This window comes from Syngnathoides biaculeatus, chromosome 15 (assembly GCF_019802595.1).
Source record: "Syngnathoides biaculeatus isolate LvHL_M chromosome 15, ASM1980259v1, whole genome shotgun sequence".
Classification (NCBI taxonomy): domain Eukaryota; kingdom Metazoa; phylum Chordata; class Actinopteri; order Syngnathiformes; family Syngnathidae; genus Syngnathoides; species Syngnathoides biaculeatus.
The window spans coordinates 23,054,714-23,066,769 of NC_084654.1; the positions used below are offsets into that span (position 1 = coordinate 23,054,714).

The 12,056-nt window shown below is 45.0% G+C and overlaps 1 protein-coding gene across 2 annotated transcripts in view; it reads left to right on the forward strand.

Moving 5' to 3' along the window:
• Positions 1-9,168: 9,168 nt before the first annotated feature.
• The window catches only part of fndc3ba (fibronectin type III domain containing 3Ba), an 89,753-nt gene continuing 86,865 nt past the window's right edge, over positions 9,169-12,056 (forward strand). Inside the window, exon 1 of one of the 2 annotated variants that reach the window (XM_061844428.1) lies at positions 9,169-9,511. The gene's annotated coding sequence lies outside the window, so the exon portion shown is untranslated. Of the gene's footprint in view, positions 9,512-10,734; positions 10,800-12,056 lie in introns of those variants that run through there. The other variant, XM_061844429.1, reaches the window with a different exon arrangement.

Consider the following 12,056-nt stretch of genomic DNA (forward strand, 5'->3'; position numbering starts at 1 on the left):
AATATTTTATATTTTTTCTAAAAAAAACAAAACAATTATTTGATTAATTTTATCTTCACCATGAAGATTCTTCTCTCAATTTTTTGGGAACATTATTTTCAAAGTGGATTTTTGGAAATAGGGATTTTTTTTGATTCCCCCCCCCCCCACTCCCCATGTGAGGCGGTGGCTCGAATGCGATGAAGTCACAACACCCCCCCCCCGCCCCCGCCGTCCACACTGGCATCTCCGACCGTTGCGATCTTGCCCAACCGCCAACACAGGAAGTGGTAAGCGTGCCACATTGTTTGTTGCGCTCCCCGCACGGCCGTCGCATTCTCCCGCTTCCCGGTGTCAAACACACCCAGCGGCGAGGCGGCCGGGAACATTCCGCCCTCGGGGAAGGGCGAGGTGAGGTTGGGGGGTGGGGTGGGGGGGGGGGGGGCGTCGTGGATCAGGCCATTTAGTTCAAATCCGAGAGGAAATTTTCGGGTGATTCATTTGGTCTGATGAGTCTCGAACAGTCACATGTTATTCACTGGAAATGAAGTGGGGGATTTTTAAAAAAAAAAAAATAATAATTTTATTCATTTGGATGTGTTAATAGGGCGGCACGGTGGGGCAGCTGGTAAAGCGTCAGCCTCGCACTTCTGAGGACCCGGGTTCGATCCCGGGCCCACCTGTGTGACGTTTGCGTGTTCTCAACGTGCCTGCGTGGCTTTCCTCCAGGTGATCCGGTTTCCTCCCACATCCCAAAAATATGCAACATTAATTGGACGCTCTCAATTGCCCGTAGGTGCGATTGTGAGCGTGTCTCTTTGTCTCTATGTGCCCTGCGACCGGTTCAGAGTGTGCCCCGCCTCCTGCCCGTTGACAGTTGGATTAGGCTCCAGCCCTCCTGCAACTCTTGTGAGGATAAGCGGCTAAGGAAATGGATGTGTTACTATTTTAGACTTCTTTTTGTATTGTCTTTCTCCCCCCCCCCCCCCCCAATGAACCCCATCTATCTGCTGGCTAAAATGTAGTGTTTACATTTTTACAATTTTTTTAAAAAATTCAATTTGTTTTAATTTTCTGTTTTTCGCTTACAGTTCACTCTATTTCCTACTAATCCTGTTCTGGACTCCCGTCCAAGTCCTTTTTGTTTTTCCACTTTTTCCCAATTTGACACTTTTCCGACCGCACATTCGTCTGGCCCAGATTCCACATGATAATCCTTCCGTTTATGTATTTATTCTCATTTTGATTTATCTCATACTCGTGTATTTTTTCCTCCCTATTTTATATCCATCCATCCACCTCATTTTCTTAGCCCCTCATCCTCTCTAGGGTCGCAGGGAGCGCTGGAGCCTATCCCAGCTGTCGACGGGGAGGAGGCGGGGCACACCCCGAACTGGTCGCCAGCCAATCGCAGGGCACATAGAGACAAACAGGCACACTCACAATCACACCTAGGAGCAATTTAGAGTGTTCAATTAATGTTGCATGTTTTGGGGATGTGGGAGGAAACCCACGCAGGCAGTGGGAGAACATGCAAATTCCACACAGGCGGGGCCGGGATCGAACCCGGCTCCTCAGAATTGTGATGCCGACGCTTTCCCAGGTTTTCCACCGTGCCGCCCCAAAGAACATCCTTGAGATTTATTTCAAAAGTTCTCAGCGATGTCATCTTTCCATGACCTCACGGGGGAGGCAGGTGAAGCCCCCCCCCCCCCCGGGTCCCCCCCCTCCTCCCTCGGTTTCTCGAGAAAGCCCAAAAGTGACGTGCCCGCTCTTGCTCGACTCGTTTGAAGGGAAAATGCCGTCGTCACCTCGCACACGGACCAGCGCGTTATCGCCCATCGCCCGGCGGTCCTGCATCCCGCCCCCCCCCCCGCCCCCCCCTCGTAGACACAACATGACAACGAGGACCCGGCGGCGGAATTGAGCGGGGAAAACGCCCTGTAAAAAATACGACTTGCGACGTGGAAAAAATCGCACGCGACGGACACGAGAAAAGTTGCTGGCTCGCTGGAGCAGTCTTTGTTTATTATTTTTTTAAAAATCTAAAAAGTGCACAAATTTAAAAACAAATCAATATTTTAACATTTTTGCACAGCTTCAGATTTAAGAAAAAAAAATCCCTTTAAAATCTCGTGCTTCAAATTTTTTCATCAAAATATTTGGGCAAGTTTTGTAGAGGGTTTTTTTTTTCTTTTTTTTTTTTTTTTTACCCAAAATGGCGTGGATGACGGCGGCACAGTGGCTCAGTGGCTCAGATGGAAAGCGTGGTTCCGGGTTCAATCCTGGACCCACCTGCGTGGAGTTTGGATGTTCTCCCTCTGCCTGCGTTGGTTTTCTCCGGGTGGGCACTCCGGTTTCCTCCCACATCCCAAAAAAAAACATGCAACATTAATTGGAGACTCTAAATTGCCCCTAGGTGTGATTGCGAGTGCGGCTGTCTGTCTCGATGTGCCCTGCGATTGGCTGGCGACCAGTTCAGGGTGTTCCCGCCCCCTCCTGCCCGTTGACAGCTGGGATAAGCTCCAGCATTCCCACGACCCTCGTGAGGATAAGCAATGAAGAAAATGGAGGATGGATGGATGGATCAGTTGCCCCTCGGTGTGATTGTGAGTGCAGCTGTTTGTCTTCATGTTCCCTGCGATTGGCTGGCGACCAATTCAGGGTGTACCCCCGGCTCCTGCCCGTTGACAGCTGGGATCGGTTCCAGCACTCCCCGCGACCCTTGTGAGGATAAGCGGCAAAGAAAATGGAGGATGGCTCGGTTGCCCGTAGGTGTGATTGCGAGTGCGGCTGTTTGTCTCCATGTTCCCCGCGATTGGCTGGCGACCAGTTCTGGGTGTACCCTGCTTCCTGCCTGTTGACAGCTGGGATACGCTACAGCGATCCTTGTGACCCTCGTGAGGATAAGCAGCGAAGAAAATGGATGGATGGATGGATGGATGACATGGATGACCTTTTTCGTTCTGCGCACTGTTAAAAAAAAAAAAAAACGTCCACTGCAGGCGGCGTTCCGTTTTAGTTCAAAGCGACCGAGCTGATTACAGGGAAGCGGGCGACTTTCAAGTTGAAAGACGAGCGAGCGAAGGGAAAGCAGCAGCAGCTGGCGGGCTGGCGAACATCTGGCGCCCGTCGACGTCGAGAGCCAAGTCCTGCCTCCCCCGAGCCAGGCACCGCGTGGCCTCCTGACCTCACCGCTAGATCAAAAATACGCTGGGGGCAAACTGCCACCCCATCATATGCGAATATGTACAGTTTTTCTTTTTTATCGCGTGACATCAATTGAATGCAACTCCCGGCGCGCCCGCCTCGGCCACCACGGGGGCAGTATAAAAAACTCGGACGTACTGTTCGTTGACAACTCCTCACAGCTCATCAGTACGACACTTACGGCTGATCGTCGCGGAGGATAAAGAATATATGCAAGCAATGTTATAGTAGTGGCGGCGTGGTGGATCAGCTGTGGACCCGGGTTCAATCCCGGCCCCGCCTGTGTGGAGTTTGCATGTTCTCCCTATGCCTGCGTGGGTTTTCTCCGGGTGAGCACTCCGGTTTCCTCCCACATCCCAAAAAAAAACATGCAACATTAATTGGAGACTCTAAATTGCCCCTAGGTGTGATTGTGAGTGCGGCTGTTTGTCTCCATGTGCCCTGCGATTGGCCGGCGACCAGTTCAGGGTGTGCCCCGCCTCCTGCTCGTTGACAGCTGGGATAGGCTCCGGCGCTCCCTGCGACCCTCGTGAGGATAAGCGGCAAAGAAAATGGATGGATGGGTGTTAGGGTGGTTCTCTAGGTGTGTTGCTGGACTATTTGTGTTTAATGCGCTGTTGAATATTTAGAGCACGGGTGTCAAACTCAAGGCCCGGGGGCCAGATCCGGCCCACCAGATGATTTCATGTGGCCCGCGAATCCAAATCTAGAGTGTCAATTTTTGTTGTAAACATTTGTACAAAAATTCCAAATTGTCACGCATCATAAATGACGGTTGAGATAGTTGAGACGTTTTTGTGTTATCAAACATGAATATTTGCAAAAAAACACATTACTCTTGATTTTTGTGATTCCAAAAGTAGATCATAAGTTGACGGTGTAAATACGGCGACGATTAAATATTTGTAATTTTTTCCTGTCATAACGGCCCTCTGAGGGAGGCCGGAACCGCACGAAAAATGAGTTTGACACCCCAGGTTTAGAGCGCCGCAACATGATAATATTCATCTAAATATTTATTATAAATATAATGTAAAAAAATTCCAATAGCTATTTAAATATTTAGCATGAGCATTAAGATAGCTTAAAAGCTAAACCATGTGGTGCAATTCTTCTCGTTTTCGGATTAGTTTGCCAGGCAGAGTCACTGATGGTAGTCACAGTGGTAGACGTGCCGGCAGCGTGGGATCGATTCCCGCTCAGCGACGGTGTCGATATCCGCCCCGTGACCGACTTGGCTACCGGTTCAGGGCGGAATCCGCCTTTCGCCCGAAGCTCGCTGGGATGGGCTCCGGTTTTCCCGCGACCCTCGTGAGGATGAGCGGCTCGGCTCACGACATGACATCAGTTTGACATTCAATCGCGAGCGGCAGTTACTCAAGCTCGAGTCGGCTTTTTTTGGAAGCACTATTTTTGTGCGCCAAACTGCTAATTTTATTTTTTTTTTTAAATAGCATGTGCGGCGATTTGTACTCGTACTTTCGACGCGTTCCCGAACCACATGAGAGTTTTTTGTCGCCCCCTGTGACTCACGTCGGACCCGCGTCACTGGACGAGTTCTGGACGGGGGTCTCCCAGATTTACAGCCGGAGTTCGGGGCCCTTCCCCAACTCATCTGCTTCCATTTATCTGCCGAGATCATCCTCGCTGCGTGTGCGGTTGCGCGAGCGCCGATGGAAAAAATTGGTAGGCGTGGGCGGCAATTCAGCGGCCCGCGTAGCTCGTGCCCCCCCCCCCAACGTCATGGAAGCAAAAACATATTTGTTGTTTGAAAAAAAAAATGACAACATACAAGGACATTGACACTTGGACTTACTGTTGTGTTTCTTCCCTCCCTGTTTTTCCCCTTCACAGGGCGCTCCCCATTCGCTACGTGAACCTCTTTTCTACCGATTGCGGCACACTTTCTTTCCACTCTCTACCTCGACGCATATTTCGTTTATACCACGCAGATAATACTCTGTCCGAGTGTCACGTGCTGAAATATGCCCGATTTCGTTTGCGCTTCTCTCCCTCGTAACCGACGCGCGAGAAATGAAAGGTTGTTTCCTAATCTTTGTCTTCTACTCAAAGACTGTGCTGATCTTGCGACGCTGCCATCTCCTGGTATTTATTCATCATTGCATTTACGTACAAGCTTGAATTTCACAGACAAGCCGGACGAGACCCTCTTCCAGTTGAAAAACGTACTTGGCGAATATATTATTATTATATTATATTTTTTGCGTTAACACGTTCACTGCCATTGACGGCTTTAGACGTCAATGGCAGTAAATAGAAATATTACCTACCTACCTTAGGTTCATCAAGCGCCTAAATACTGATGTACAATGTAAAACTAGCCGGCGAAAAATATAAATCTTCCTATTCGATACAATATCAACCTGCCAATCTTGCAAATGACCTCGCAACATCGCTAAAGCTACTTAGCCACGTCTAACCTCGCGAACAGCCGAACGTCAGTACCGACTTATCGACTAATCTCCGAGCCCGCCGGCTTGCAGCCATTACGTTGCTTTCCGCGCTCATTTCAATGCGCAGTTATGATTATGATTATGATTGTAGCCGGATGTCTATATTGCCCCCCGTCTGAACACGGACGAGGCTTTCCCTGTTAGCGCGAACCGTACGTGACCTTGCGTTGAGTTGCTGTTTTTCTTTCTTTTTTTTTTTTTTTTTTTTTTTTTTTGAAACAAGTCAGCTGACGACGATCATAGCGCTGAGTGGAATTTCATTTCATACTTCCTGACTGGTGCTTTCTTTTTGACCCCCCCGTCTTCTCGGGCCCTCGGAGTTACACCGGTGGCTATTTGCTTGGCGCGGCCGCCGGAATGTCCGCCTGTGTTTGCCAGAAGAAGAAAAATCCTCAAGTGCGGGGCAATGAGTCTATTTGGCTTGAAAAGAAAAGGGGGGGGGGTGACGTGTAAGGGAGGGGGGGGGGGGCGCGAAGAGCTTGATGGATGAATTGACTTGCTCAGCTTACTGTCGTTTTTTTTGGTTTTTTGTTTTTTCATTTTTCACAATTATTAGTCTGTTTATCGTCTCTGTCGGAAAGATAACGCTTACATCAGTGTGTGTTTGAGTCCGTCGGATCGTTTGTCCCGACTTCCAAGCGAAGTTGGCGGAAAGTTTTTTGAAAAAAAAAAAAAAAAAAAAGGATGGAGACACACCCAGGTTGTTTCCCTTCGCTTGTGCAATTATTTCTCTCCACATGACTTTCATTTTGTTTTATTTGCATCTGTTATAGTCTGAAATCATTTCGGGTGAATTATCGTTCACTTTTTGTTGTTTTTAATGCGCGTTTATGTTTTTCAGACTATTTTTGAAATGCATGAAAATGTTTGGATAACATTTGCAACATGTTTTAGTTTTTTCATTTTCATTTTAATGTATTTTTACATTTGTTGTTAATGTTTTATTTATTTGTGTAAATTTTATTTTTTAATACATGCAGTAGAAATGGGTTTGTTTTTTTATTATTTTTTAAATGCACAAGGTTTATTTTTACAGTCATTTTTATTTTTATGCATTTTATTTATATTATTATTAGTATTATTATTTGTATACTTTTATATGTATTTATTCAGTTTATTTTTTAAGCTTACCTTTCCCGTGTCTTTGTTCGATTTTTTGGAATGCATGAAAATGTTTGGTAACATGGATAACATTTGCAACACTTTTTAGTTTTCTAACTTACATTTTAATGTATTTTTACATTTGTTGTTAATGTTTTATTTGTGTAAATTTTATTTTTTAGTGCATGCAGTAGAAATGTGTTGAATTTTTTTCTTATTTTTTAAATGCACAAGGTATATTTTTACAGTCATATTTGCTTTTACTTTTATTTGTATAGCATGGATGGGATCTGTATATATTTTATTTATTTTTATTTTATTGCATTTTATTTGTATTATTATTCTTAGTAATATTTATATCATTTTATATGTATTTATTAAGTTTATTTTTTTAAGCTTACTTTTCCCGTGTCTTTGTTCTATTTTTTCAAATGTACTTTTATTTTTACTTCTATTTCATTTTATATGTATGCATTTTTCTCATGCAAGAAGATGATGTGTATTTTTATTTGTATTTATTTGTGTTTATTTTATTTCGGAACGCACGAACCATATGTGTATTAATTTTTTTAATTTTTTTTTTTTTTACGAGATATTCCCTTGTAATTCCATTTCAATGTCAAGAATTTTTTTTATTGGAGAGAGAGAGAGAGAGATAAAGTCAAAGCCGCGTTGAATTGGAACGAGCCAAGATGGCGCCGCGCGTTCAAATCGGCGTCATGTTTTTCATGTTGGAACTTGAAAGTGTCAAAAGAGGAACCTTCTTTATTTGGAAAGATACGTTTTAGGAAGTTGTGCTTACTCGCGACACCGATTTGTGGGTTTTGCCTTTTTCACTGAGGGTTTCTTGAGAATCTGAGGTGCGGGCTATTTCCTGGGCGAGCGTCAACGCCGGTTCCAGTTGTGGATTCCGAGCGAGCTCGGTCACGTGACTCGTTTGCCCGCTTTGTGATTGTTTGGAGGCGGGCGTGGGCGATGAAAGGTCAGCGCCGGAACGTCCTGGCCGCGGCTTATTTTCGTGAGTTTGTTCACCCGCTTAAAAACGCGGGGGCGCGGCGCTGTGCGGAATTGACCGGTCAAAGTCAAACTGGCAAACGGCAACATTGAAATTTCACTGCCAGCGCTCCCGACCAGCACGGACGTTTGACGTCTAAAGCCGTCAATGGGAGTGAATGTGTGAAAGTGTCTTTGATGAACCCAAAATCAAGGTCAGCTGGTCTAGTAGGCTTTTCATGATGTTTTTTTTGGCTTCACATTTAACACGCAAGTCACCCTCAAAGGTATTTTTGGGGAAAATGGTACAAAAAGAGTTACTGATGGTGTAGTTGTCCACACGCCTGGCTTTGGTGCGGGCAGTGTGGGTTTGATTCCCGCTCAGTGGTGGTGACGATAGGTGCCCTGCGACTGACTGGCGACCAGTTCAGGGTCTAGTCTGCCTTTTGCCTGGGATAGGCTCCAGCTTTCCCGCAACCCTTGTGAGGATAAGCACCTTGGATAATGACATGACGGTACAAAAAGAAAACCTGAGAGGCGTGATTCAACTCAAAATCAAAATTCAACAAAATATCCATGCATCCATTTTCTGAGCTGCGCATAAATAATCATCTTTAGAAAAAAATTATATTGATATAAAAATGTTTTCTAAAAGTGAAAGAAAAAGATCAAATGTTGGGATTCTTTTCGTTTCAAAATCTATTTTTTAATCCAAATTACGTTAGAAATAAATCATTTAAACTATTCAGAAGGTAAATCAAGATTATTTAAACTAATTTTAAAGTTTTATAAAATATTGTTTAAAATATTTGTAAATATAATTTGAATATTGTGTAAATATTTATAAAATGACGTTTAAAATATGTGAGGAATATGATCATAACTATATATATGTACATATATATATATATATATATCAAGGTTCTGTTCAAGAGATTATATTTCTACTACACTTATTATTTTTTTCTTATTCACAAAGCATATACTTCCCATGTACAGTATGTGCAATATGAAAGCTATGATTTTTTTTTTTTACTAAATGATTTTTGGGGGGGTGCGGTTATCTAGTTTTGTTATGAAACAACATCAAGGTAAGACCTTTGTCAATAAAAGTTTTCTTTTTCCCCCAAAGTAGCATCTAATTTTCTTATCCTTTAGCCATATCAAAATAGGACCACCGCAATAAAAAAAAAATAATAATGAATGTTAAATGCAATAACTTGAAACTGGAAGGGGGGAAAAAACCCACAATTGACAAATTTCACCACAAAAAAAATTTAAATTCCAATTTTTGCATTCCAGCGCTTCACATTGATCGCACGGTAATGTTTATTAACCCCCCGCGCGCACACATTTTCCTCATAGACGCCTGGCACCCGCTGCGTTTGAGTAACTGCGCCTTTAGTGCGAGCATTACGGTAAAAAAAAAAAAAAAACATGTGCGGGGAAGGCGATTTTGATTGACATGGCGGAGCCTCGCTCGCACTAGTCCGCGTCGCGCCGCGCCAGCAAACAGGCGAGCAGGCAGGCAGGCGAGCTCCGGAGCCTGGGAATTTAAATTTCATAAAAAAAAAAATAATAATAATAATAACGCAAACTGCGACACCGCAAGAAAAGAAAAAAGAAAAACAGCAGCAGCACGACAAGGAAACGGAACGCGGGACCCGAAAAAGAAAAGGAACAACACACACAGAAAAAAGAAGAAGGCTGCCGACGTCGCGCTCCGAACTTCACGTTGTTTCATTCGCAGCGAGGTGAGTGCGAAACTCTTTCGAAATTCCCCCCCCCCAAAAAAAAAAAAAAAAAAAAAAGTTAGGAGGCCATGTTGGACACGGAAACTTTGTCGGGAAAAAAAAAAAAGTGTGAGAGTGTGAAAGCGAAGTTTGGGAGCGCTGACGCCGGCAGTCTGAGCCACTTGGTCAGCAGCGACCAAAAAAAAAAAAAGAATAATAATAATAAAAGTCAAGCGAACTTATAAAAAAAAAAAGTGACTTTTGGGTGCGTTCACGGTCCGTTTTATAACGTGGAGTTTCCCGACTTTTTTTCCCCCCACCGAGCGAAATAGTTGTTCTGGTCATTTCTTTCCTTTTTTTTTTTTTAAGATGGGAGGCGGGGGGGGGGAGATGGAGATTGAGCAACGGGAGGGCATTAACCCCCCCCCCCCCCGCTAATAAAAATCCCCGAATATTGCTTTGCTTTAAAAAAAAAAAAAATCAACAAAATCCACGTCGAAGATGCTGACGAGGCGAAGCAGCTGCTTTTTTCTTGCAGGGTGGCCCCCCCTCACCCCCACCCTTTAAACTTTTCGAAAAGAAAATCTCTTTTATCGATCCCCGATTCCGTTCATCTTTACCATTGACATTATTGGTGATTCTTTGTTGCTTTAAAACATTTTTTTTTTTCCCGGGGGGGGGGCTGCTGCTGCTGGTGGTGGTAGGGGGGGGGGTTGCTTTTTCTTCAGCTGCACAATGAAGCGTTTAGAGGAGGAAAAAAAGTCTCCACTCCAGCAGATCCTAGCATTCCTTCCAGCCAGCCAGCCAGCCTCCCTCTCTTTCTCTCTCTCTCTCTCTTTCTCTCTCTCTCTTTTCCTTTTTTTTTTGCCTCCACCTCTCAGAAAAGACTACGTGTCTATTTGTGCACCGACACACGCGTCTATCAATCTATCGATCCACCTCTTTCTGACCCCCCCCACCACCCGTGCTATTTTCACGCCAAAAAAAAAAAAGTGGAATATGATGCAAACATCCGCATGTATATGTGATGTGCTTGTGATTGTATCCCCCCCACCCCCCAAAAAAGTTGAGGGTTTGTCTTATCTCTTATCGAAGGTGGTCTGCCCCCCTCCCCCCCCACACACACCCTCTGACTCCCCCCACTGCACTCTCTCCCACCTCCACTCGCCCCCTCTCGCTAAAGTGTGGACTCTGGATCCAGGGGGCACGTTGGAGAAAAGAAATCACGCACAATTTTGTCAGCGCAGAAAAAAAGAAGAAGGCTGCCGACGTCGCGCTCCGAACTTCACGTTGTTTCATTCGCAGCGAGGTGAGTGCGAAACTCTTTCGAAATTCCCCCCCCCCAAAAAAAAAAAAAAAAAAGTTAGGAGGCCATGTTGGACACGGAAACTTTGTCGGGAAAAAAAAAAAGTGTGAGAGTGTGAAAGCGAAGTTTGGGAGCGCTGACGCCGGCAGTCTGAGCCACTTGGTCAGCAGCGACCAAAAAAAAAAAAAAGAATAATAATAATAAAAGTCAAGCGAACTTATAAAAAAAAAAAAAGTGACTTTTGGGTGCGTTCACGGTCCGTTTTATAACGTGGAGTTTCCCCCCACCGAGCGAAATAGTTGTTCTGGTCATTTCTTTCCTTTTTTTTTTTAAGATGGGAGGCGGGGGGGGGGAGATGGAGATTGAGCAACGGGAGGGCATTAACCCCCCCCCCCCCCGCTAATAAAAATCCCCGAATATTGCTTTGCTTTAAAAAAAAAAAAAATCAACAAAATCCACGTCGAAGATGCTGACGAGGCGAAGCAGCTGCTTTTTTCTTGCACGGTGGCCCCCCCTCACCCCCACCCTTTAAACTTTTCGAAAAGAAAATCTCTTTTATCGATCCCCGATTCCGTTCATCTTTACCATTGACATTATTGGTGATTCTTTGTTGCTTTAAAACATTTTTTTTTTTCCCGGGGGGGGGGCTGCTGCTGCTGGTGGTGGTAGGGGGGGGGGTTGCTTTTTCTTCAGCTGCACAATGAAGCGTTTAGAGGAGGAAAAAAAGTCTCCACTCCAGCAGATCCTAGCATTCCTTCCAGCCAGCCAGCCAGCCTCCCTCTCTTTCTCTCTCTCTCTCTCTTTCTCTCTCTCTCTTTTCCTTTTTTTTTTGCCTCCACCTCTCAGAAAAGACTACGTGTCTATTTGTGCACCGACACACGCGTCTATCAATCTATCGATCCACCTCTTTCTGACCCCCCCCACCACCCGTGCTATTTTCACGCCAAAAAAAAAAAAGTGGAATATGATGCAAACATCCGCATGTATATGTGATGTGCTTGTGATTGTATCCCCCCCACCCCCCAAAAAAGTTGAGGGTTTGTCTTATCTCTTATCGAAGGTGGTCTGCCCCCCTCCCCCCCCACACACACCCTCTGACTCCCCCCACTGCACTCTCTCCCACCTCCACTCGCCCCCTCTCGCTAAAGTGTGGACTCTGGATCCAGGGGGCACGTTGGAGAAAAGAAATCACGCACAATTTTGTCAGCGCAGAAAAAAAGAAGAAGAAGAAGGAGGAGAAATCTGATCCCAAATACATGA